Source organism: Arvicola amphibius, chromosome 4 (assembly GCF_903992535.2).
Source record: "Arvicola amphibius chromosome 4, mArvAmp1.2, whole genome shotgun sequence".
In the NCBI taxonomy this organism is placed as follows: domain Eukaryota; kingdom Metazoa; phylum Chordata; class Mammalia; order Rodentia; family Cricetidae; genus Arvicola; species Arvicola amphibius.
The window spans coordinates 113,335,092-113,363,056 of NC_052050.1; the positions used below are offsets into that span (position 1 = coordinate 113,335,092).

The window sequence follows — 27,965 nt, forward strand, 5'->3', positions numbered from 1 at the left end:
GATTTTGAATATTCTATATTGAAAAAGAACATCAGGGCATATACTGAGCAACCACCTAATTACCAGGCTAGAAAAGGTTTCAAGTCAACTGTTTTAACAGTTCTATTGAATTTTCTTGCTTATCCACTAACTTACTTTGTCTTCCTGTGTTTTTGTAATCCATCCTTATCTCCAAACATTTTTGTTGTCTAATTTCTCAGGATTAAGTGACTGTTCTCTACTTGGTTTTGTCACCATTACTTCAGTTCAACTCCTGTTATCCAGGAAGAAGTAAAATGGGTTCTGGTCTCAAATTCCACCCAAGTAGGAAATAATCATGAAAACAATGGGGCAGAGAGAGGGAGCTTTTGGCTTCCTCTTCAGAGAAATGACAGAGAAAGAGATACTTACATTAAAAGCTCCTATATATTCCTAAGGAGTAAACAAGCAAACTTCTTATATTTGGAGTAAATATTAAAAATATCAGAAAGCAGTTATCTTTAAACCTTCTACAATCATTAAAAATTGTCAAACATTCAGAACCATAGCAATATAAAATAACCTATTATGCATATTGCCAAATTGTTAATTTTTTATATGAATATGAATACACACATATACATGTATATATATATATGTATGTATGTATGTACATATACTTATATGAGGTTGAGTGACATCTTTTGATAAAATGGAATGCAATTTCCATAAGTTTGTTTCATGATGTGTACTTATAATCTTCTAAAGTCTGTCTTTCCCAGCTTTAGATTTTCCTCTTCAATCTAGCACATCATTTGATGTAGCTTTCCACCTTAGAATAATTGTGACACATTCACCGCTTATGATAGCCAAAAATGGAAAGTGGAAATGTATTGTTTTAAAATGTGTTCTATGTTGTCACATTGCTCTCCTCATCTCAGGTTTTATTATGGGTAGTATGGCTATCTTAATAACTCAGTTCATAAAATTCACTAAACAGCAAATGTCTGTCTGTAGAAATCTTAACAAATTTGGCCACAGAAATGTTGTAAGTATATAAAAAAAGTTTGTTTGAAGGCAAAAGAGTTATTCGTGTGAAGCAAATTATCTGTTTAAGGGCCCCAGGTGTCACATTTATTAAATAAGTAGCAACCATTTTTTCCCAGTGGAATCCTAGAATCCTGAAAGAACTCATTTATAACTCTTCCGTGAGCATTTTATTTTTAAGAATATTATATACTCACTGGCTCACCAGGAATTAAATACATAAATAAAATAAATGGTAAGAAAAACACTGTGCTGGTAGAACAACTCTTCAACTGTGTCTGGAAATCTTAGCAAATCAAGGTAAGAATTCCTCTGATTATTTAGGGAATATATCTAGGTTTATCTTACCTTATCATATAAAATTCATGATTCAATTGCAAAAAAAGATAGGTAAAGATAGGTGCCAAATGATCAGCAGTCTCTATTCTTGCTTTATTTATTTTGTAATCGCACATCCTAAAATTCCTCCACGACTAGATTTTAGCTTCTGTTTTTTTCCACATGTAGTTCAGGTTAGCATTAAAACTATATCCAGTTAAACAGGCCTGTTATTGCTTACAAAGTTGATTGGACAAGGGTCCCATCCACTCTTTTACAGTCTGGTACATCTGCTTAGGAACTTATCATATCAAAGGTTGTAATAACTTGCAGTTTCTATGCCTGATTTATGGGCTTTATGCTTTGTTTTAGTAAAAGGAACCTACACTCCATGATTTTAAATTGTAATTTTATTACAGAAGAGGTTTATAAATATCAATAAATAAGTTTTAACAGAAAATCCTTCCACTTGCTCACAAAAAAATCTCCAAAATCTTGTGAAGATTTCTCATATGGCTCAGACTCTTCGATATTGAGAGGGAGAGATGGTTTGGCACCTAAGAGCACTTGCTCTCGCAAAGAACCCTGGTTTCTTTCCCCCTGCCCACATGGAATCCTAGAAACAGCCCTTACTCCTGTCCTAGGGAACTGTTGCTCTATTGTGTTCTTGGTGGAAACAAGACTTAAGTGAGTTTCTCTTCCACACATGCAGGCAAAACAGTCATTCCTATAAAATAAGTATAACCTGAAAAAAGTAGATACCAATTCAAAACATGATGCTATCACTAACCTGACAAGATTAGGAATACAACACTTGTAATTCTGACAATGCTCAAATAAGTCAATACACGTATCAATGAAGATATTACTAAGAAAATTCAAGAAAAAAACAAAGAATTGAATGAACACTAAAGCCTACCATAGGTACACCTATGAGATATACAGAAGGCAGTCTTAAGAGGAGTGCTTATACTTTAATCCCAGCACTCGGGAGCCAGAGGCAGGCGGATCTCTGTGAGTTCGAGACCAGCCTGGTATACAAGAGCTAGTTCCAGGACAGGCTCCAAAGCCACAGAGAAACCCTGTCTCGAAAAACCAAAAAAAAAAAAAAAAAAAAAAAAAAAAAGAAGTTAGAGCTAATGGGCCAGGCAGTGTTTAAATGAATACAATTTCTGTGTGATTGTTTCAGGTGTAAGCTAGCCGAGCAGCCAGGACAAACAAAGGGCACCCTCCCCTTGCTGCACACAAGTATATCCACACACGTGCAAATATATACACATATACACATACACACATAAAAACAAAAAATAGAAAGCTTAACCACAATTCACACTGGAATGTGAATCACCCAGATACCTAAGAAATCTGGATTTGAGTCAACTTATTTAGGCAAGAAACTATGATCAATTGTGGACAAATAAATATGGAATGGGTAGAGGGACTACTGATACATGCATACACACATATGTATATATGTATATAATTGTATGTACGTATATTGCATAAATTTTAAAAATTAATCTACAAAAAGGGGGTTGCTGGAGAGATGGCTCTGTAGATAAGAACACTTTCTACTGTTACAGAGGACCAGAGCTCAGTTCCCAAAACCCATATCAGTAAGGTCACAACCAACAGCTCCAGGCAAACCAACACCCAATCTTATGTCCTCCTTAGGCTCTTTCAAACATAAGAGCCCACATACACACAAACTCATATTAATAAAAATGTTTAAAATAAATGCCATCCTGTAAGAATAAAAACTATAAGCATGCTTTTATAATTCTCTTATTAATATTGAATATTAATATTGTAAACAATTTTATATTTTCTTGGTTCACTTTATCATCTATCTTTTTTGAGTCAGAGCCTCAAGATATAGACTTATCTAGCCAGGAATCCACTATGTAGTCCAGGCTAGAGCTCATATGTACCTGCCTCTGCATCAGAAGTGTTGCGATTAAAGACATGCACTACCATACTCAGCTTGTCATTCTCTTATTAAAAATAGAGGATCTGAGTACATACCATAAATAAAGAGGAGTGCTTATAGCCCTAAAAAACTGGGACCTTTTAGATAAAATGCTTAATAATGTGACTTCCAAAACCAGGGTCAAAATTGATGACAAACATGGAAGGTCCCTGGACTGACCCACAACAAGATACAGAGGCACTTGGGACTCTAGAAATCGGCTGGAAATTCTAAAACTAGGGAAGGGCCAAGGTGGCCCAGGGTTAGCCATGTGGGTATGGAGAGCCATAGGAGGCAGTGATGAAGGGCATGCAAGCAAAGGTATGTAATACACACTATGGTGAACTCTCAGAGAAAACCTTGGGGTAGAATCTGGAGCTCTCAATACCAGGCCTGCAGAGAAAACTGGTAGGCAAATCTTCCTGCAGCTGGTTCCTTTTGTGAATGCTGTACACACCTTTGTAGAAAGAAGAAAACCTACTGGAAAATGACCCTAATAATATTAAAACACCATTAAACTTTGAAGAAAAAAGAAACAAAGTCCCCAAGTAGTACGTGGAGAAAGATTATTGAGATAGAAACATAAATTAATGAAACAATTACTAAAATAAAAATAATACAAAGAATCCGTGAAATGAAAGTTGACTATTTGAAATAATAAAACTGGCAAACCTTTAGCCAATTTCACCAAAAGGATTCTCAAATGAATAATTTTGGTGAAGAAGAAGCTGACACTTTACAATCAACAGAGTTCAGAGCATCATAAGGATATATTTAAAAACTGCAATCCATTAAATTGGAAAACCTAGATAAATTGGTGGGTTCCAAAGTACATGTAACCTATCAAATTAATGAAACAAACATTTTTATTATCTATAGCAGAAACATTATTGAGTAATAAATCTCCCAACTAAAAAGGACAGAACTGATTTGCCACAGGATTCTACCAGGTATCCATAGAAAAAGTAACATCAATATAACTGAAATTATTCCACAGAAAAGAAAAAGCATGAAAGCTTCCAAACTTTTTAAGAAACTAATATTACATGGATACCCAAACTATTTAAAGACACAATATTGACAAAAAGTAAATTACAGATTGTTCTCCCTGATGTACACAAGGTGCAAACTTATCAATAAAAGTATTGCAAACCAAATTCAAAATTGCATCTAAATATCATTCATTAAGATCAAGTTGGCTACTTAAGCCAAAGAAGCAGGGAGGCTACCTGCAAATATTTCCCTCTCTCTCCACTCCCCCAAATCCAATCCCCCAGTCTCATCGCCCTGGCTGCATTAGACTGCCTGCTGCAGCTGACTGCCCTCCCTGCTCACTGCCTCTTTACTCAGTGGGTCACACAGATCTTCTTTATCAAACTCCCCTTATCCAGCTCATTATTCTATTCCAGCTTCCAAACCTAGGAAATATTTCCTGGTAAACCACTGGATGCTTCATCTGTGGAAGTGGATAGGCTAACTGTACTCTCTTTACAGCCTCCAATACCAACCCCCGACTCCCATCCCCAGATCCATAGTAAACATGCTATCTCCTGTGTTCACTCTGTCCATGTTTCCAGGGGACTACACTGAAACTGGTGGGGTACTATGTTTTCCCTCCTCCAGTGTTCCTCCCCAGCACCAGTCTCATAGCCCACCCTCACACCTTAGTATCAGTTCTCAAAACAGAAATACATTTCATGTGAAACCATCAATAGCCATATCTACCAGGATCCCAGAAGACTTTCCTACTAGGCAACCCATAGCAACCACAGGTGAGTTTTACTGTGCAGTTTCCTTCAATATTTCATATGTCTCATATAGTTAGAACAGGTTATTGCTTTATTAAAAAGTCTACTCTCCTTTTCCTTCTGTGCTGGATAATTATATGTCAACTTTACACAAGCCAAAGCCATCCTAAAGGAGGGACCCTCAATAAAAAAAATGCCCTGATAATATCAGGTTGTAGGAAAGTCTGTAAAACATTTTCTTGATTAGTGGCTGATGGGAAAGGGACCAGATCATTGTAGGAATGCCATCTTTGGGCTGATGGTCCTGGAATTTATAAGAAAGCAGACATGAGGAATAAACAAATAAGCAGCATCCTTCATGGCCTCTGCATCAGCCCCTGCCTGTAGGATGCTGCCTGTCTTCCTTTGATGATGACCAGTGGTAAGAAAGCATCAATTCAATGAACCCTTCCCTCCCCAACTTGCTTTATGGTCATGGTGTTTATCACAGCAATAGAAATGTTAACTAAGACATCCTCGCCCAGTCTTCCCCTTTCCCTTTCTCTTTCGTCATTCTCTCTGTCATATTTATATGATGATTTCCATTTGCACCCATTGTTGCAGCATAAATTCATTCTTCTTATATTTGAATAAAACTCTATTGATTCTAGATACCACATTTTACTTACCCATGAGTTTGTTGATATGAACCTAGGCTGATTCTAGAACTCAACGCTCATAAATAGTGCTAGAATAAGAATGCATGTACAGTCCTTTTATGGAACGTTGCCTCGGACTCTTTCAGATATATCTTCAGATGCATAGCTGGTTGATAAGGCAGTGCAGGGTCATAAAGAAATTGACTGTATTACAATCCTACCAGCAGTGTATATGGGTTCCATGCTACCTACATCATTAATAACATTTGTTATTATTTCTCAAACGTACGTTAAAGTAAAATTAGACTAAGAAGAAATGAGCTAACAAAGTAATAAAGATGTAGAAAATGTAAATAAAGTTTTTAAACATTTTAATTGAGGTATACATTTTTCTCTGTTCTGTCTTCCTCTTCCCTCCCCTTCAACCCTCTTTCATGATCCCCATGCTCCCAGTTAATTTAGGAGATTTTGTCATTTTCTTTTTTAATATTTATTTTTATTTATTATATATACAATATTCTGTGTGTATGCCGGAAGGCCAGAAGAGGGCACCAGACCTCATTACAGATGGTTGTGAGCCACCATGTGGTTGTTGGGAATTGAACTCAGGACCTTTGGAGGAGCAGGCAATGCTCTTAACCGCTGAGCCATCTCTCCAGCCCCGATCTTGTCATTTTCTACTTCCCATGTAGTTTAGATCCTTTTATGTCTCTTTTAGGGTCCTTATTCTTGTCTAGGTCCTCTGGGATTGTGATTTATAGGTTGGTTTTCTTTGTCTTATGTCTAAAAACCACTTATGAGTGAGTAGATCTGATATTTATCTTTCTTGGTCTGATTTACCTCACTCAATATGGTGTTTTTTAGATCCATCCATTTGCCTTCAAATTTCAAGATGTAATTTTTTTCTGCTGTGTACTATTCCATTGTGTAAATGTACCACACTTTCCTAATCCTTTTTTTTTCCCTCAGTGCCAGGTGTTTATTTCCCTTACATGTAAGATGGTTCACAAACATGATACTAGGGCTTCGGCACTGTGGGAGAGGGGAACATGCCCGGCTTCTTAGGGCGAGAGGATCTCGACTTTAGTGTACACCGAGAAGGGAAGGAAAGGTGATTTCACTTTCCTGCCTCGCCTGAAGGGACAGAATCAGTTCCACTCCTTCTGCCCTCCTCCCTGAGCCTTGGTGAAACAGGCGATGTGTTTCATTCTATTAGGTGGTAAAGGGATTGGCCTGGTCCCAACCATTACAGGGAGGTGTAAAAGGTTCAGGAAGGTACAGCATGGATTAGGACACAAGATGGGGCAGATGACATCAGAAACATGTGACTGATGGGAGCTGTTTCTAAGCTTCTGGGCAACGTAGTTCTGGCCTGGCAGAGGGCAGGGGACATGGACGGTGCTTATTGTTTGGCATTGATGATGTCCACAAATTCAGGCTTGAGGGAAGCCCCGCCCACGAGGAAGCCCTCCACATCGGGCTGACTTGCCAGCTCTTTGCAGGTTGCTCCAGTCACTGAACCTCCATAAATGATTCGGGTGCTCTGAGAGACCGCATCAGAGACATTGGATTTCAGCCAACCCCGAACCTTCTCATGCACTTCCTGGGCCTGTTGGGGTGTTGCAGTCTTGCCAGTACCGATGGCCCATACAGGTTCATAGTCCAGGACCACTTTGCTCCAGTCCTATACATTATCTGCGATGACCTTGGTTTGCTCGAACACAACCTTCTGGGTGATGCCAGGTTCCTTTTCATCCAACTTCTCCCCAATGCAGGCGATAACTCCGAGCCCCTCGGATAGGGAATGGGCTACTTTCTGCCCAATCAGCTCATCAGACTCCCCGAAGACGTGCCTTCTCTCCGAGTGCCCCAGCACTACCCATGCGGCTCCTAAGTCTTTGATCATGCCAGGGCTGATCTCCCCAGTGAAGGCCCCATTGGTCACTTTGTAGCAGTTCTGCACAGCCACTGCAATCTTGGGATCTAGCTTCTGCCTGGCAAAGACGATGTAGGCGGTGGGGGGTGCACAAACCACCTCGGTGTCCGCCCGCACCTTAGCCGCGTTTAGGGTGCAAATGAGTTCTCCCAGGCACTTCTTCCTTCCATTCATCTTCCAGTTGCCCCCAACGAAGAACTTCCTGGAAGGCACCATTGCGCTGGTACAGTCTGGCTGAAGGTCAGTACGAGCCTCCTAATCCATTTTTTAGTCGAGGGGCAATTAGGTTGTATCCGTGTTCTGGCTATGACAAACTACGCTGCTATGAAAATAGTAGAGCACATGTCCTTGTGGTTCGATTGAGCATTCTTTGGGTATATAGCCAAAAATGGTATTGCTGGGTCTTGAGGAAGGTCGTTACCTAATTTTTGAAGAAATCACCACACTGACATCCAAAGGTGCTGTGCCAGTTTTCACTCCCAACAGAAATGGAGGGGTGTTCCCTTTGCCCCACATTCTCTCCAGCATAAATTGTCATCAGTGTTTTTGATCTTAGCCATTCTTAGAGGTGTAAGGTGGAATTTCAGAATTGCTTTGATTTACATTTTTTTCTGATGACTAAGGATGTTGAACATTACCTTAAGTGTATTTTAGCTATTTTAGATTCTTCTGTTGAGAATTCTCTGTTTAGGTCTACACCCAGTAGCACAGACACTGAGAGAAACAATTAATAAATGGGATCTCCTGAAACTGAGAAGCTTCTGTAAAGCAAAGACATGACCAACAATTAAAAACAGCACCCTACAGAATGGGAAAAGATCTTCACTAACCCCACATCAGACGGAGGGTTGATCTCCAAAACATACAAAAAACTCAAGAAATTGGTCATAGATAGAACAAATAACCCAATAAATGAATTTTATTAAGTAAAAAAGTCACATATTGTATGACTCCAAGTATTCAATATTTGAAAAAGTAGTAAAACTTTGAGGCAATAAAACAGCAGTGACTCCTGGAGGTTTAGAAGATGAGGAAGAATGAACAGTACATGAGGACCAGGAGACATAAGGGTGGGAATTCCATGGTGAGACACAGTGTAATCATAAATCCAGTCGGCATATATCTTCATGCCCCGAAAATAAAATTATAAATTTTATACCATAAAGTTGCATCATTATTGCTTCATCTGTAACATGATGGGGCCAGGCCTGCTTGTTTGGGTTTCTGTCCCGCCTGGTACCCCCCCCCCAATTGTTTAGTCCCAAAGAAAATCACAGAGAGGTCTCTAAAGTTATAAAGCTGATTGGCCAATTAGCTCTAGCCTCTTAATGGCTAACTTTCACATCTTGATTAACCCATTTTTCTGATCTATGTTAGCCATGTGGCTCAGTACCTTTTTCAGTGGTGCAGATCATATCCTGCTGCTTCGGTGATTTGGGCAGGAGTAGGAGGAATCAACTTCCTCCTTCCCAGAGTTCTCCTGTTCTCATTGTATCATTTCTATTTCCTGTCTGGTTTTCCCACCTATATTTCCTGCCTGGCCAATCAGTGTTTTATTTAAAACATGATTGACAGATTACAGACAATTCTCCCACACCATTCATCAGTTGAAGCAAATATGCACAGAGATGTTAGAGGAGATTGTGTACAGGAGTACAGGGAATGTTCAGAAAATCTGTACCTGGTCCAGGGTTGCTGTGGATCTTAAACTGCTCTAAAAATAAAAATATGCCACTGTAAATTTTATAACATAGGTAGTATATGATGTAGTTCATTTTATAGCTTGAATTATAATAAACTACACACAATAGAATACTTTAAATGATTTGTAAATTACACACAATATAAATGAATATAAAATGGTAGCCTTTAAGTAGCCTCTATTGGCATAATAAATCTGTAGAATAAATAAAACTTTAACACAGCAATAGACATCTATTTATAGAGGTGTTCACTAGTTAATTAAACTTACACATTCATGCAAGACTTTTCTGAATTCATCAGTATAAAACAGTATACACTCAGAGAGACGGGTTTGGTCGCATGATCCATCAGTCCCATTCCAACTGGAGTTGGTGATCTCCCATTAGTTCTGTCCCACCGTCTCCATGAGTGAACGCACCCCTCTCGTTCCTGGGCTGACTGAGAAGCAAAGGACAATGGCTCTGGGCTCTGATTGTTCTTCATGGACGGGCTCTGTGGGAGCCTTCTCAGCTTGGTCGATCACCTTCCTGGACCTGGGGGGAGTTGGGAGGACCTTGGTTTTAGCATAGAGTGGGGAACCCTGATGGCTCCTTGGCCTTGAGAGGGAGGGAGGGGAGGTATGGGTGGAGGGGAGGGGAGGGAAGGGGGAGAAGGAGGGGAGAGAAAGGGGAGAAGGAGGGGAGGGAGGGGGGAGGAGGAGGGAAGGAGATGGAAATTTTTAAATATAAAAAAAAATAAACCATGAGAAAAAAAAAAAAAACAGTATACAAATTATAAAACAAAAAAGTGAACTACTGTAGATGCCAGCATCTTCAAATTCAAAATATTTAACTGTAATATTACATTTTAATAGTTTAATTTTAGAAACAAACCAGTAAAAATAAATATACCATATTTACAATAAGTCCAAGCATAAATGATATAAAAGAAACCCTAAAACCAAAAAAGAAATCATAAAATATTTTGAATGGAAATTTGGACTAAAATATGTGAATTATGATAAAAATATTCAATAAGAAGCAATATGGATGAAACTCCAAGGTTTCATTTTCATAGTAAATAAAATAAGTGTTTCAAACAGTGTTACCTGTCTAACTTTTAGTTTATTTCATTATTTAAAACAGTATTCTTACTTTAACTAAGAAAGTTAAGTTTTGAAAATCAAAATATTAGCTATGCAAATGCCAGCATATTTTTTCAGATGCAAATAATCACAATTTCTTCTTGCTCTCTCCAAGGAATAGGTCTACACAAGCACAAGCACGCACCTGCACTGTCACACACATACACATACTCACCCCCCCACACACACACATAAGCTATATCCTAAGTGAAAACAGCAAAAATGACCCTCATAAGGATTTGCAAAAGAAAAATGAAAAAAAATGGTACCTCATATGAACAGAACTTTTACATATATATATATATATATATATATATATATATATATTTTAGTTTTTAACTGATAATGATTTCACACACAGCACTGAACCTTCTTTAGTCCAATATGAAAAAGTTCACATTATATCTCATAGGAACCATGAAGTGAAAAATGGCAAACATTCATATGTTGTGGAAAAACACTTGCAAAGAAAAACAAAGAGAAGTCTGGCAACTGCAGATAGTTCAGAGTCATGTTGTTTCGTGTTTTACTATGCATGTGAGAGTCACTACCACAAATAGGAGTGATTGGCAGCTTGAGTCTGAATAAGCTTGGGCTGGATGGGTGGCAGTAACAAGATAAGGCAGTTAGGTAGAGTTGCATAATAAAGCATTACAACAGGACTCCTGTCTTGTAAGACATGTTCTCCTTTTTTCCCCAGAATCAACACAAGTGTGAGTTTCAAGGTATCTAGAAACATAACCCATCAGTGTAGAGATAGAATTCCAAAATTATAATATATAACTCCAGAGCATTACTCTAGCACAGAACATTATTAACATCCACAAGGTCTGATATTCTGCTTTCTACATTTGAAGCACTATAAACATTGCATTTATCTTGTAACTATGGTGTCTCCCTTTACCTCCCCTTATAGATGATGTGACATAATTTCATTTTACATGTTTGAAATATCAGAGTCTAGACTTCCACAAAAAATATCTATCCTGTTTTTGGAATATATACTAGCAACCATTTTACTATGTTTCAACTTTCTGTTTTAATTTTGTTAGGTAATTATCAAGTATAGGTAGCATATTGTTATGCAAACCAATTGGAGAGTTCTACCTATATTACTATTGCTCATTTAATTAATAAGTACTGATATTCTAAAATACTCCAAATCTAAGTAAAACATAAAGTAATCAAGTAAAATGAAATAGGTCATCATCTTTCCAGCGTGTAGAATCTGTCCATACTTTTGTGGGTGCTGTACAGTTCTGTATAATGGTCTTGTATAATGGGGAGTTCCTCCAAACTTTCAGATCTCTTGGTCTTGTAAATTTATTCTATTTTGATATTTACATTTCATTCTTTGCTTCTTGAATTGATATGTCTGTGAATGCGATTAAAAGTAAAAACCTCCCCTTGCATTCATAAAAGTTTCTGTACAGAAATCTTACATATGTTTCAAAAATAATGTCAAAGAAATATCTGTGAATATTTGAAGTACATCTTTAGAATATGAAACGAAAACTTGCTGTCTTCCTCTGCAAAATGTGCTAGTTTTCAAAACTTTCAAAACTATTAATGACTTTTCAAAGCTCCCCACAAAATTGTTTTGTCAGTATCCATTCATGAGGAACGACCTATATCCCTTGATAGAACCTAATTTATGTTCCTCGCTGTGTTTTCTCGGAACATTCCTGGATTTAATTATCTGGAAAAACTGTTCCTCTTGATAAAAAAATATTGTTTCTTGATTTTCTTCCATGTCTATAGACATTTAGAATAAAGATCTGATGCAATGAGGGGAAAAATCTTTAAAGATTAAATATACCAAGGAAATAAGTGGGCATGGGATATGGTGAAAAGGGCCATTTCCTGAGTTTTAATCAGTGATTAGCTGCTGAGAACACATAAGAAAAAATCAAATGTAATGGATGATTTCTTTCTGAATGTGTGATTAATATTGTCAGTCAATTGAATCTTGTAAGCAGTTCAAAATGCTGTTAATTACAGTCCAGGGGAAGGCAAATTCAATACTCGACACTTCTAAGCAAAAGCCAATGGAATTTTATGATGCTGGCAACCGTAATGCATTTTCAGCATTGCCAAGCTACTCCACATATTATCCTAGTTGTTTATAAACCTCCTGATATGATATTTAAAATGTAAATGTAATGTGAGTATTAAATTAGGTCAGAACTGTGTTTACTAGTTTCAAGTTGTGAAGCCATATGTGCTTTAAAGATGAAAAGCTTTAGAGAGATGGCAAAGCAGCAAACATAGTTAAAAACTCCTTATGATGATGGGTGCAATCACATCTTCTATCTGGGTGAAGCAGTCAACCTGCCAACAGAGGTTTTGATCATCGCATGCACGTATGACAGATATTTTCAGACATACCCTATTTCTAATATGTTTCCAAACTTTACTGTTTCTACTCTTTTTTCACGTGTTCCCTGAGCCTTAAGTGTGGGAGTTGTTTTTGCAGATGTATCCTTTGGGTCTGACCTCTCCAATTCTGCATTTTGATTGGCTGTGTTTTTCTGTAATTATTTATGTCCACACTCAAAGCACTGAAGTTCTGTACTTCTTGACTTTATCTAAAGTTACCCAACTAAACTCTGAATACTAAGTTTGGAACTTTATTACTCCGTCTCCCTGGGATGCTTCTTCATGCTGTGCTTTCTCCCTTGCCAAATAGGAAATGAACCTAAATTGTTTGATAGCAAGTAGACTAGTAACTGTTGGACAAGGCATGGTGGTGTTTTATTTCCCAATACCTCAATATACAAGATGGCAGGTGTATAGGTATGCCTTTGTGTACCGACTGTCAGGTCTAGGAAGTACCATTTTGACAAGCAAACATAGCCTTTGATTTCAGCTTCATTCCATTCTTATGTTAGAGCAGGATTAGCTTGGGAGTTTGGCTTAGAAAATGTCTATTTAAAATGCTTTATTCAATCTGGCTTTTATATTGCAGGAGAATGTTGAAGGTGTGTGAATTATAAAGAAGCTATTAATAACATATATAAATATTAATTTCATGTAGATGCTAATAACAAAGGGCATTATAGACATTTACACAACTTCTTTCTTTTCTTTGCTCATATTTCTGGACTAGAAATTATAACACCAAGTACTTAGAACTTAGTTTTTAGCTGCAGGGCATTTAAACCTAAATTTTGACATTATATTTTCAGTTTAGAAATCCCATTATTTCGTGATGTTACCTGGCAATTTTCAGCTAGTAGGAAATGCTTGTCCCCATGGGTGACCATTTAATAGAAGGTGTGGGTGTCAATCAAGGTCACTTCAAGAAAGGAAAAGAAAGCATTAAGTTTGTATGTTTGAAACCTGGAAAGATTATTAAGTTTCAGAATCTAGAAAAGTTTGGGTTTCTAGTACAATTGGATATTTTTGGTTGATGTTAAAAGTTTTGAAGAGAAATAGGTTATAATTATCTGAATATGCAAGGGACCACATTGTTAGTATATTTCTTGGTCTGGCAACTATGATGAACTTTATTTCTTATTTATGCTGCTTGCAAATATTCATTTTTACACTGACAATAGTATTTATTTCAGAATATTTAACAATAAATCATCTTCCAAGCGCCAGATAAGCATTCATTTAGCTTATATTTGTTCCTTGCCCTCAGTTATCTACCATACCATTTAAATATCAATGGTCAGTTAACTATATTTAAGATCTGTAACTTGTTTTTGTTTCTTTATTTGTATTCCCCAACAAAATGTCACATGCATAACAATTTACTAAGAAATATTTGATCACTGAATTGGCAATGATTTATCAATCACAAACTTTTTAAAGTATAGATTGTAATGAGACTACCTATATTTTGTAACAAGTTAGCATTTAGATTTCTATACACCATACTGCAGCAGAGTTGGGCATTCATTTTGCATGTATATGATGTTTGCTGAAGTATTCAACAATCCACACAAGGGAAAGCAAAGAGTGAACACAAATATTTAACTTTTGTAGAAGTGATAGTAATGGTTGTCAACTTTACAAGATCTTTAAAGATGAACTTTACAAGAGGGCACAAATCTCTGGGCTTGTCAAGGGAGGAGTGTCTAGACTTGGATGAATTAGGTGAGAGGAGCCATCTCTGCTTTGAGCAGCACTGTCCATGTAGAAAGGTAGAAAGTGAATTGAGCCCCATGTTCATTTCCCTCTGCTCCCTGACTACAGACACAATGTGAGCAGCTAGCTTAGCTCTTGTCATCTTGACTTCCTCATTGTGTTGGACTGTAGCCTCAAACTGTGAGCCAATGTTAAGCTTTTCTTCCTTTATTTTATCAGGAGTTTTGTAGCTTTAATCAGAAAAGCATTTAGTATAGCAGATTATGCTATTAGTTTGCCTTATGTTGCCTATACTGCACTCAGCTGATTTAAGAATAGACAATACATCTTCTGATCCAAGATTTGTATTAATCATGCTAGAGTTTGAGGAAACATTTAAAAAGATGATACTGATGTTCAGGAGGTTGAGAGTCTGGGTGATCACAGCTACTTTTCAAGGCAGTTTTGCACCTGCAAGTAACCTTGATAATGCATTTAATTCAGGATTATGATCTTTATGGAATCATTTTTTCTTTTTTAATATGTATGTACCTCCTAGAAAAGGTATATTAAACTCCTTTTTACTTTTCTCCAATAGAGTCTGGTACTGACATATTTTAGTTTAAGTTGTAAATATTTGGTTTATTTTTGGTTATTTACCTATGTTCCCACACACCAAAGATCCAGTCATCCTTCCTGTAATAAATGTTCATTCCAAATAACAAATTTAGTAATTTCAATAACTTATCTACTCATTTGTTTATTTAGCTTAAACAAACTGAAACTGAGTTAAATTGCAATATTTTACTGCCATGTATCTGAAAAGAAAGGATGGACATTCTCATTCATAACTTACAAAAGATAAAAATAAATAAGTACAACAGTGTGATATATGTTTGAGATAAGGTAACTGTTGCAAAGATTCAAAAACCCAATAGAAGAGTCAAAGACAGCACCCAGAAAATATGTATGTCTCTGATGTTATAGTCTTAGAGGAGCTATCAAGGATGGATTTTCCAAGAGCCAAAACACCAGAATTTTCATCTAATTTGATTTCCAGACATTTCACTAACATAAAAGAATAAAAAAAGTTTATTATTAATTCCTTTAACTTTAAAATCTGATAGAGCATTATAAATGTCCTTGTGGCCAACCAATGTCTGGTTCTTCTTGTGACTGATACCATGAAGGGGAACACACTCCTGACACTGCCTGAAGGGACTGGACCCAGAGACAAGATAGCCCAGAGATTTAGGTTAGACCCAAACATGACTCAGGGTGAAGTCAATGAAAAGTTTCCTAATGATATTATGCTATAATCATAGATGGGTGCCTAGCCCAATTGTTTTCAGAGAGGTTCAATCATCAACTGATGGAAATAGATTCAGAAAACCATTGCCAAATCTAAGGTCATTAGCCAGAGCTTGGGGAATCCTGCAGACGAGGTGAGGAAGGATATCAGGAGCCAGCGGGGTTAAGAACATCACTAATCAAACACCACAGAATCAACGAACATGGGCTCACAGGGACTGCAGACAGACATTTGATTCTGGAGCCTACTAAGGAAAACCTACATATATATTTTAAAGGTATTCTTGCTTCAAAATTTGAGTCCAAGGTTATGTTATTTTGGAAATCAGATTCTGCTTATCTGTAGATTCCTTACAGGCTAAAGTGGAAAAAGACCCCATGAAAGGTATCTATGAACTCTAAAAATACTTCAGCCAACAAATATGAGGAAACTGTTTGAAGAAAACAATGCGCAAATTACCAAAATGATTGTTTATAAATATTTGCTTTCATTTAAATGGGAAAATGATATAGAAATGAATACTTTACATTGATATAGATTCAACCAAGATAAAAACAAAAGCCCCATCTGATATCAATGTTCATGTTTTTTTGTAGCTACTCCTTCTAGGACTTGGTAACAACTGGGTTATTTCTATGCCTTCCATATAAATGGCATATTAGAGATTACAGTCTTCCAACTCCTGTTTCTTCTATTGTAACAATTCATTGAAGGTATTTCTAAAGTGCAAGTGATGACTTTTCTCCTTGCTGACTGCTCTTCTATTGCATGGGAGTATGACAACTGCTGTTTATCATGTCATTAGTTTGATGGCATGTGATAGTTTTAACACATGGGAAAATTTCAAACAAAAGTTATTTATAGCAGGATAATATATAATTATATCTAATTCTTATTAATTAATACTTTTGGTTAGATTTGGAGTTTCTTTGACTCTCCATTGATACATTATTAGTAATACTAATAGTATTTATTTTTATTATTATTATATCAGAATTTTGTTGACCATCTAAATAATATATTATGTGTTTAATTTGGGGGTTGAGTTTTATTTTCATGATTAATGATGTTAATCAACTTTTCATGTGATTTATTTTGTTAGTCAAATTTCTGCTTGGCTAATGTTTTTATCATTTTTAACAGTGTTAAATATCTGAAGCACTATCAATAGATACAACTTAACTTGAGAACATTACCTTGGGCTCCAAGTAGAGTTGACTGTTTTGAGTTCAAAATTAACCATTGCTAATTGCCATTGTTTCAGACATAAATGTTTAAAGATTGACGGTTTAAGGTAGAAGTCTTGTTACACTAGAAATCAAGAATCAATGGCTTTAAAATTTAACTAATCAAAATCAGGCAGCCATTGTCACATAAAATCTATGTATTTAAATATATTCATTGGTAAAAGTTATTACATACTTTTCCATAAGCAAATGGAGTCTGACAAGTTTTAGGCTTCTGGCAAGTCACAGTACATTGACATAAACTGTCTACTCAGAGCTGGTGCTAGGAGAGCCTGTTATACTTTGGGTTTGAATACTAAATGAAATTACTCTACGTTCATCAAAGATTTTGAAATGTTTAAATACATACAAAATATCATAAAATATTGTCTTATAGATAATGAAGATTTTGGATGCACTATCAAATATAAAATTACTATATTGTGATCAAATATTCAATAGGATCAGATATTGGCCTATACCTTAGGCTTGTTCTCAAGTAACTCTTATAACTTAAATAACCCCATTTATACTAATCTATGTTCTGCCACATGGCTTGTTACCATTGTTCAATACCAAGGATCGTACTTTCTTTTTATCTCTCTGTTGAATCCCATCTATTTTCTTGCCAGGTTTCCTCTCTCTGCCCCAAAGTCCTGCAAATCTGCTTTTTCTTTCTTTCTTTCTTTCTTTCTTTCTTTCTTTCTTTCTTTCTTTCTTTCTTTCTTTCTCTCTCTCTCTCTCTCTCTCTCTCTCTCTCTCTCTCTCTTTCTTTATATTTTTATTGAGCTACATATTTATCTCTGCTCCCTTCCCTTTCTCTCCCCTCCCCTTCTCCCTATCTTTTGATCCCCATGCTCCCAATTTACATAGGAGATCTTGTCTTTTTCTATTTCCCACATAGATTATATCCATGTATGTCTCTCATAGTGTTCTCTTTGTTGTATAGGTTCTCTGGGATTGTGAACTGTAGGCTGTTTTTACTTTGCTTTTTGTCTAAAACTCACTTATTAGTGAGTACATATGTTATTTGTCTTTCTGGGTCTGGGTTGCCTCACTCTATATGGTGTTTTCTAGATCTATCCATTTGCCTGAAAATTTCAAGATGTCATTATTTCTTTCTGCTGTATAGTAATAATTGTATAAATGTACCACATTTCCTTATCCATTCATTGGTTGAGGGGCATTAAGCTCTTTATTAAACCAATCAGAAGGTTCCTTAGTAGAGACATATCACCACAGTGTCCAAAAAATTATCCCACAACAAATCTACTTACAAAAAGGGAAAAAATGTAAAAAAAAAATAAGAATGCAAGCCAAGAAAACTATTGAGAAACAGCCAGTAGGCAGTATTTTCCAGTTCCTGCCTCCGGGTTCCTGCTTTGACTTCCTGACCTGAGTTCCTCCTGTGACAGACTGTGATGCAGCACTGTAAGCAGAAATAGACCTTCACTCCACAAAATTTCTTAATAAGAAAAGCAGATTTAGTCAACTGAAATTCCTAAGGAGACTTTCTTATAATTAAGTCATATTCACTAAAATCTACTACTTGCTTTCAGGCATCACCAAACTAGGAGAATCAATTAAAGTATTCTACATTCCATGGTGAACCTATGATGCAATCTAACAAATCTAAAGAATTCTCCACCTGAATCCTGAGTGGTCTCAGGACTACCCAAACAACTTCGTGCTATGATGACGAAACTCATAGATGCAAGACAGCATCAACAATGATGTATATACAAACAGCATTGATGAATGATGGAGGTTCATGCTGCAAAAACCATGCCATGCATTGGTCTATGAAATTACTATAAAATGTTTATAAAGTCAAGATTTAAAGAGATATTGGTTATGTATAAAGAACTACACAAACATATCTGTGATATGAAAAAAGGAGGATTTGAAAAAGGATCAATAGCATTGTTTAAGATAGGTTGAATTATTGTGTATATATAGGAAACTAATAGAGAGTTACAGATAAAGAAAAATGTAATCAGGAAGGCATTAAGCATTCTTGCTATATATCACAGTCATACTTAAGAAAACACAATTACTTTAGGAAATGGGCTGTATCTTTTCAAATTGATAATTTTAGATGATTATAATAAAAGTACTAACATATTTATCTTTGAAAAATGATAGCCTTATACCAAAATTATTATGGTAACATAAACCAAGAAGATTCACGAATTAAATTGGAAATATCAGTAGCATGATACTGATACTTTACTTAAAGTCTTAAATATATAGTAGTTAAGTAATTTTTATCAGTGAAAATAAACCATCAAAGTAGATTAAATAGTCTGGAAAAAACATTTGTATATAAGGATTCACTGAAATTCTCATTTCTAGGTCATCCTCACATAGATTAGTAGATAAAATATTTTAAAATGTAGTTGGACTAGTAGCCTAACTTTAAAATCCCCAAATTGTAAGTTAAAAACAAAATCTTGCAAATCTTAATGTCATTAGTAGAATATTGCCGTATCTTGATAACAAGCTGGATATTTTTAGTATTATATTTTTTTCCTCATTTTTTTATTAAAAATTTCCATCTCCTCTCCTCCTTCTCCCCCTTGCCTCCCCTCCCTTCTACCCATACCTCCACTCCCTCCCTCTCCAGGCCAAAGAGCCATCAGGGTTCTCTACACCATGTTAAGTCCAAGGTCCTCCCAACTTCCCCCAGGTCAAGGAAGGTGAGCAACCAAACTGACAAGGCTCACACAGAGCCTGTCCTCACCATAGAACCTTCACCTGGCGATGGATGGAGATAGAGACAGAGCCCCACATTGGAGCACTGGACTGAGCTCCCAAGGTCCTAATGAGGAGCAGAAGGAGGGAGAACATGAGCAAGGAAGTCAGGACCGTGAGGGGTGCGTTCACCCACTGAGACGGTGGGACAGAACTAATGGAAGATCACCGAGTCCAGTTGGAATGGGACTGATGGAACATGCGACCAAAGCAGACTCTCTGAATGTGGCTGATGGTGGAGGCTGACTGAGAAACCAAGGACAATGGTGATGGGCTTGGACTCTAAGGCGTGGATTTTTTTTTTAATCAGGAAAAAATACTTTCTATTTGTTAGTTTAAATTTATGGATCTTTGTAAATAGATCAAAACCATGACACCAAGCATTATCCTTAAGAGGTGCTCATGAGCTCATGACCCTAGGTGAGAAGCCATTGATGAATGGAGTCAATCCTTTTAAAATATGCTTTTTGTTTTGTTTTATTTTGAGACATGGTTTTTCTGTGTATTTCTAAGTATCCTGGAACTCATTCTCTACACCAGGCTGGCCTCAGAATCAGAGGTCTGCCTGCCTCTGCCTACAGTGTTCTGGGAATAAAGGCATGTGCCACCACCACATGGCTAAAATATGCTCTAATTTAAATAGAATTACATCGTTTTATCTTCCTTTCCTACTCTCTATTCTTCCCAACTATTCTTCCATGAACCCCTCCTATTTCCTCCCACTCTTAAGTAGATAGCTTCTTTTACTTCGAGTATGTGTGTGTGAATGTATGCATAAATACACACACATACACACATATCCTGCTAAATCTGTTTTTTTTTTAATGAATATGATTTCCTGGTTGACCAGAGGCAGAAAATGGAAATAATCTGAATGACCTTATGTTGACAAATGGCCAATGAACTGTGGAAAACCTACACAATGGGATAATATTTATCTACAAAAAAACTGAAAAAATGAAATTTTCAAGTAAATGAATGAAGCTAGGAAAGATTATATTGATGCAGGTAATCCAGAGAAAGAAATACAAATGGTGCATGTTTTCTCTCATCTATGACTCCTAGCTCTAAATTCTCACATGTGAAAACACAACGTGGAGTGACCACATAATGGGCTACAGGTGGGAGGAGCAGCGTAATGGGAGGCGATCCCACAAGACTAGGCATTAGAAGTGAGAAATGACATAATGGGAGGAGACTGCAACTGGGAGGACGGGGAGTCACTATGAAAGAATGTCGAGAGACAGGTGACACCAAAGCTGTTTGATGAAACCTCAAAATCATATTATTTTCTATTTATCTAAAATTATACATACAAAAATTGTACATACAGATGTGTGTACATACACACATTTATTAATGCTTTAAAGGTAGCTAAGTCATTCAAGCTGACAGTGCTCCCACAAGAACCTCATATAACGGAAACCCAATTTTGAGGCATTTGAAACCTGCTTGGAATGGTCAGGGTAGTACAAGCGACTCCAGAAACAATATAGCTCATTTATGTTGCCTTTGGTTACCTTTCAGCAGTTGAAGTTGGGTTTCTACTGCTGAAGAACTCATAAACTTAGTATACAAGACTTGTGGGTATGGTCTGAAAGCCTCTTTCTTGTAGTCAGGTTTCTATATTTCCAGAAAACTGTCTGGAATCTTCCACAAGAAGGAAGCCAATCGATAGCCCTACCCAAAAGTCAGTGGCTTTGTTTTGTTTTATTGAATATGCCCCCTACTAGACTCACCATGTTTCAGTGAATGACTTACTTCAAATCCAGGAGCACAAGGGAAGCACAAGCTATTCATCAGGTTTTATTTACATGAACATGGAGTTTAGAGGTGAGAGATGAGAACAGAAGAGATGGGAGAGAAGTGGGGGATAAATATGTTAAAATATATTGAATTAATTGCATTAAATTCTCAGCTAATTAAGAAATGAAAGTTCTTGGATACACTAAAATTTTAAAATTATATTTGTAATTTTGAAATTAGCAAACAAACATAAACAGCAAAAAAGTATTATTTTGTAAATACATATAGTTCTTTGTATTGGGTTGAGGGCTTCTGGTCTTTCTCTTTTTCAAAAAAACATAAGTATAAGGAACATTATAGTGGCTCAGCAGGTTATATTCAAGAATGAAAGTATACATGTGTATGTATAAATACACGCATGTAACAACAGTCTTTGCAAAGAGAGTCCATGAGGGCTGGGAGGGAGGAAATGGAAAAGACAAATGATGTGAGTATTTTATAATCTCAAAAAATAGAAGTAACAAATAATAAATACATTAGTAACATTTTGTTTTGCTTGCCTATCTGCAATATAGTATTGGTTATCAACTGTCCATTACTGAGAACATTTGCATGAATAATAACTGGTATGTTAACAGCCTCAACTTTTTAATTGCCAGAGTTTTAATCCATTTTAAGTATTTAAAAAAATCAAAAAATAACTTCATGTTCATAATCGTTTTTATTTGACTCAGTATATATTTGAAGCAACTGAGTAGCTATGGGCTCTTTCATTAAGACTGGAACACAATGCAACAGTGGGTCTTTTACAGTATAGGAAATTCAGCAGGTAAGACAAAATTTAGATGGACTTCTCATGTGCCCAATGTGACCAATGTGTGTGTGTACATACACATACATATGAGATGATCATGTGCACATGCATACAAACTTGTACCAATATAATGTGTTTCATGAAAACATAGGACAAACATGGGAAACGGCCGTGCTGAGAGAAGAACTCTGATCATCTGAAGGAATAGAGCTTCACACATACTTCAGAGGATTCTATCTCCAACACTCAGTGAGATTCTTCCTGTTCTAGAAAGCTGCATTGCTATAGGTTAATAAGAAAAGTCTTCCACGTTCTAAATTATGAGATGTGTAAGTCTATTTCCAATGTGAAGCACCAACACGAATCCAAAATTAAGTCTTCATTCTGTTCTAACCATTCCAACCCCCGCAAAGTATTTCTAAGATGAGCAATTAAAATTCATTTGCCTCGGATTCGTGGATAGCAAAAGAGTGTGTAAGTATGTAAGAATGGTGCTTCAGAAAGGAGCAGAAATTATGGCTTAAATCACGGTTCTTAGGAGACGTGAGGAGCTACTATCGCGGGGTGATATTAGGAGTGTGTGAGAATCTGGGTCTACGACCTGAGGTCACATTTCAACTAGAAGCTTCAATTTGAGTTTGTGGTGCTGGTACGTAAGTAAAAGCATCCTCAGAAACTTTAGGACCTCCCTTCTTCAAAAAATCAAGGAGCAGCTTGTTAGTGAGACAAAAAATTTCCAGGGTTAACAGGATTATACCCAATTAATTCTATTCTAACATTTATTTATATCCTATTTATGTAGCTTATATTTCCTAAGTATCAGTCATTATTCTTGATGCAGAATGTGAAAGTTGGAAGCTGGTCTCAAGAATGTGTGTCATGCCACTGCTTGGATTGGAATCAATTATCTTACATGTCCTGAGTTTGCCTTTTTTGAAACAATACCCTAACTTGATCATTTTTTAAAAGTTCATTTTAGTAATACATGACTTCCTGTTATAAAGGAGAAATATGTTTCCCCTATTTTAAACTTGTGTCATTTTTATTAGATTTTATTTTAAAAGGTATCTTCTCATGTAGCACAATTAATAAAAATCCAAAACACATAAATTTGGGCTTAACCTTAAGGTCAGAAAGGCAAAACAGCCAAGCTACTGATTTTACCTCTCCTCAGTCTGAAATGGCGATCCTGCCTCCAGGAATCTCAGTATGAGACTGTGAGTGAGAGCTGTCTCCTCCAATTTTATATTCCTCTCTAGTGCTTGCATTAAAGGCACGCACCACCACCACCCAGTTTTTATAGCAAACTAGTGTGGCTACTGGGATTAAAGGTGTGCGTTACCGCTCCTGGTCTATAAGGTTGATTAGTGTGGCTGTCTTACTCTCCGAATTCAGGCAAGCTTTATCTATTAAAATACAAATGAAATATTACTACATTCCCCTCAGAAATCAGTTTCCTCACCACTTTATGAAAAGCATTTAACGTTTTCACGTATTTAATGTGCATTACTTTTCATGAGAACACTTACTATACATGAAGTATCAATACATAGAACTTTAGAGAGATTTTTGCATCATTCATATATAACTGTAGATATTGAGCTAATTCCATATAACATCCAAACAAAACATGCTTACAGCTACTATCTTAATGTGCCTATGATTCATTATGGCATATGAAATAGTAAGAGTCCATTGTAATATTGGTCAGAAGTCCAGTCGTCTATAATAATTATGTTAAAATAAATGATACTGAATTAAATATGATATCCTAATAATCAATGGAGATAAACTATTATAATTTATAATTTGTTAGCATTTTTATTATGTCATATTTAACAAAATTTACAAACTATCTGACCCGAAAAATAGCAATTAATATACTACGAGCACTGCTCTTATTTTTAGGTAATTTGTGAGGAAATAAAAATGGGAAGGGAAGCCGGGCGGTGGTGGCGCACGCCTTTAATCCCAGCACTCGGGAGGCAGAGGCAGGCGGATCTCTGTGAGTTCGAGGCTAGCCTGGTCTACAAGAGCTAGTTCCAGGGCAGGCTCTAAAAAAGCTGCAGAGAAACCCTGTCTTGAAAAAACCAAAAAAAAAAAAAAAAATGGGAAGGGAAATATTTTGTACCAGAAAAATGTTTCTTTTGTAAAGGTAACAATGTAAGAATTTTAGGAGTTGTTTGCTAAATCTATAGGATAATCAGGGTTTTGAATGAGCAGTATTCTACAATATTTTTCACTGCTAACAATTTATGGATTTCTTTGTGTCTATAGATATAGCAACAATAATACTAAAAGAATAGGCTCAAACTCATTATTAGGATTCTTTAATAGCTTAGATTCTGGCTCCAAATTTCTAGAATAATCTTATAATCAAGGTTGAAGGGAGATCAAAACAAAACCACTGCAAATTCCAAGTACATGCCTTTAAATCAGATTAATGCGGTGTTCTGGAGAGAATAAGGAAAGCTGGGAAGATGAGATGATGGTAACTCACCAAGCATGTGTTTGAGAAGGAAAGAAAGGTGGGAATGGATGTCTGAGAAGGAAGCCTGAAGATGACCAGTGGACATCAGAAGGGGTCTGTTCCCACCTATCTATCTATCTATCTATCTATCTATCTATCTATCTATCTATCTATCTATCTATCATTATTAATTTTTATTGAGCTCTACATATTACTCTGCTCCCCTCCCTGCCTCTCCCATCCCCACTTCAACCCTCCCTCAAGGTCCCCATATTCCCAATTTACTCAGGAGATCTTATCATTTTCTAATTCCCTGTAGATTAGATCTATGTACATATATCTCTTAGTGTCCTCATTGTTGTCTAAATTCTCTGGGATTGTGGTTTGTAGGCTGGTTTTCTTTGCTTTATGTTTAAAAACATGTACTCATTCATAGGTGATTTTTAAATATGTTCCTATCTTTTAATAGGAACTACATCTTCTGTCCAACAAAGGGGGAACTCACCAATCCTACTTTTATCCTAAAGGTTACTAAACATTATATTTTAAATACTCCTTTGAAATATTGACATAATCTAAATGCTATACTTTTACAAATCACATTTGTAAATGTCTCTTATCTATAGATTTCTTAGATAAGATAGGAAAATGCAAAATTGGGTTTGAAGTAATATGCTCATTCTTGAAATCAGAGAGAACTGCATTCTTTCATGAATTACAAGACAACTCTGAATTGGTTTCTAAACAGTAATGACACTAGCATTTGGACAAAGTAAAAGAACAAAAAATTATCTTCCATGCTATCAAAACCTTTTTGGAAGCATTTACTTTTCAGATTAGGCTTTCAGTTGCATCACGTTAATCAAACTGGGTCAAGAATGGGACAAAATATAGCATGAATAGAACAAAAAGAATAACTAGGAGTTGGTTCTGGACCTGAATGCTGAGTCATTGTCTTTCTAAATAGGGTGGCAAAAATTCTGAATTCAAATAATGTAATAAAATAACGAACATACTCACGGTCTAGACTGCCACAGTTTGCCTAATGAATAAGAGATGCTGATTCAAATTATCTGTGAGTTAATCATTCTCATATCAGGGAACATAACTTATCATATATGAAAATAGACTTTTAGAAGGTAAAACATTAAATGAAGTTTAATAAAGCAAAATAATTATGCTTCTGATATAGAGGTAAGTTATCAAGCCATCATGGAGATTGCATTTTTCAAAATTTTGTTATTAACTATCCAGTTATTGCAAGTTAGCTTGCTCTCACGTCACTCACCAAATGTGCATGTGACATCTCTATGTCAGATTTGCTAAGACATCTACTCAAATGTTCTTCTAGTTTTAAATTCAATATTTTAGTTTTAGGTTGTGAGAAAATCATATTCTCAAAATTCTTTTCCCACATGCTTCTTTAAATTCAGCTTTGAGGAAAACTACACAACTCATTTAGAATTTCTAGAATGAGCTCTAACTCATGATGCTAAATATACTGAAATAGCCTTTCAAATGTTCAAGAGTTCCTAAAATAAAACTTCTTTTATAGAACAGAGTTTAGACATAGAAACTGTGATGACAGTAGAGCATACTCCTGTACTCTCCACACATAATTTCTGCCATTAATAATGTCTTAGAAAGTCTTGGTTCTATGCATTTAAGATAACGTGTATTTTCCTTGCTTTATTGAATATTTACTTTCATTGATAAATAATACTCTTACATGTTTGAGGACTCACATGCATACATTGATTAATAACAACTTTTAACTATAACTATCATTAAGTAAAGTTGCTATAAACATCTTTGCATGAGTACTTTTGCTGAGCAATACTTTAAAAGCACTTGGTTAAATATGCAGGAATACAGTTCATGGACTTTTTGATAACACATGCTGAGTTCTGTAAGGAACTGTCATACTGCCTTCTGAAGTCTCTGATGATGCTTTCAGTTTCTACTGGTGGTGAATAAACTGGCAACCGGCTTGTGTCATTGTAACAAGACATAGATAATATTCCTTTATTCATTTAATCGCTTAAGGCCAATTGATGGATGATGTCAAACTGCTTTTCATGTGACATCTTGAAAGTGCTAAGACACCTGTTCAAATATTTTTTATACTTTAGAATTAGTTTTTTATCATTAGGTTGTAAAGAGATTTGATATATTACTGATATGTCCTTCAATATACACCTTTCAAGTATTTTCTACCAAACTGTAGTGCTTAATTTTTTTCTTAACAGATACCTACACAAGACATAAGCTTTCAAATCTCCCTTCCTTTCTCCCTCCCTCTCCCTCTCCCCCCGCCTACTTTTTTAACCACCAGCTTCTATTCATTAGCTGCCCACCTTATCTTCTTTGATGTTGAAGGGGCTTATCACTCTGTTTTTCTAGTAATGTTATTTACCAGCAATCCTTAGGGATATCCTTTGGCTCTAAATTTCCTCTATGCCATCTCTCCCTCTTTCCTTCCTTCTTTCCCTCCCTTCCTCCTTCCCTCCCACTTCTCTCCTTTTAGTATCCCATAAGAAACTGATTTCCCAGAATTATTAGTGTAGAATCAACTTCAATTTATCTTACAACAAAACCTACCATTTCTGTATCAAGTCTATAAGGACATAATAAAAAAATTAAATACCAACTAACAATGATTTTTAGCCTTTTTAATTTATCGTTTTATTTTTCCATCTATATATATATTTTTCATTTCTACCCATTTTTCCATCTCTTCCCTCTTTCAAAACCCTCCTTCCAAATTCCCTTCCCTTCTCCCAACCCCTCAAATCCTTGCTCTCTTTCTAATCTATGACCTTTATCCATTGTTATTCCATGAGTATATATGTGTATATACATATATTCCTAAATATAATCTTCTCTGCCCATAAAATGCTACATGTATGTATGATTTCAGGGCTGAATATTTGTCATTTGATAACCAACTGCGTGTTCTTTTTGGAAAAGATTATTTCTCAGTCTCTCAGTATCTTTCAGGTGCCTGTAGTTCTTTTGTAGGTTTGAGACCTTGTGACTTTTCTCCATCCACTTTGGCATGTCCATTGGTATCCAGAGGTTCTCGGCCTCTTTCCTCAAGATATTTAAAGCTATTTGTATTCAATTCT

General features: G+C 36.1%; 1 protein-coding gene and 1 pseudogene across 6 annotated transcripts in view; both read right to left on the minus strand.

The window, feature by feature from the left end:
• Positions 1–27,965, minus strand: part of Spock3 (SPARC (osteonectin), cwcv and kazal like domains proteoglycan 3) — a 362,591-nt gene that overhangs the window by 215,116 nt on the left and 119,510 nt on the right. The window lies entirely within an intron of this gene.
• Positions 7,007–7,854, minus strand: LOC119812329 (annotated as a pseudogene).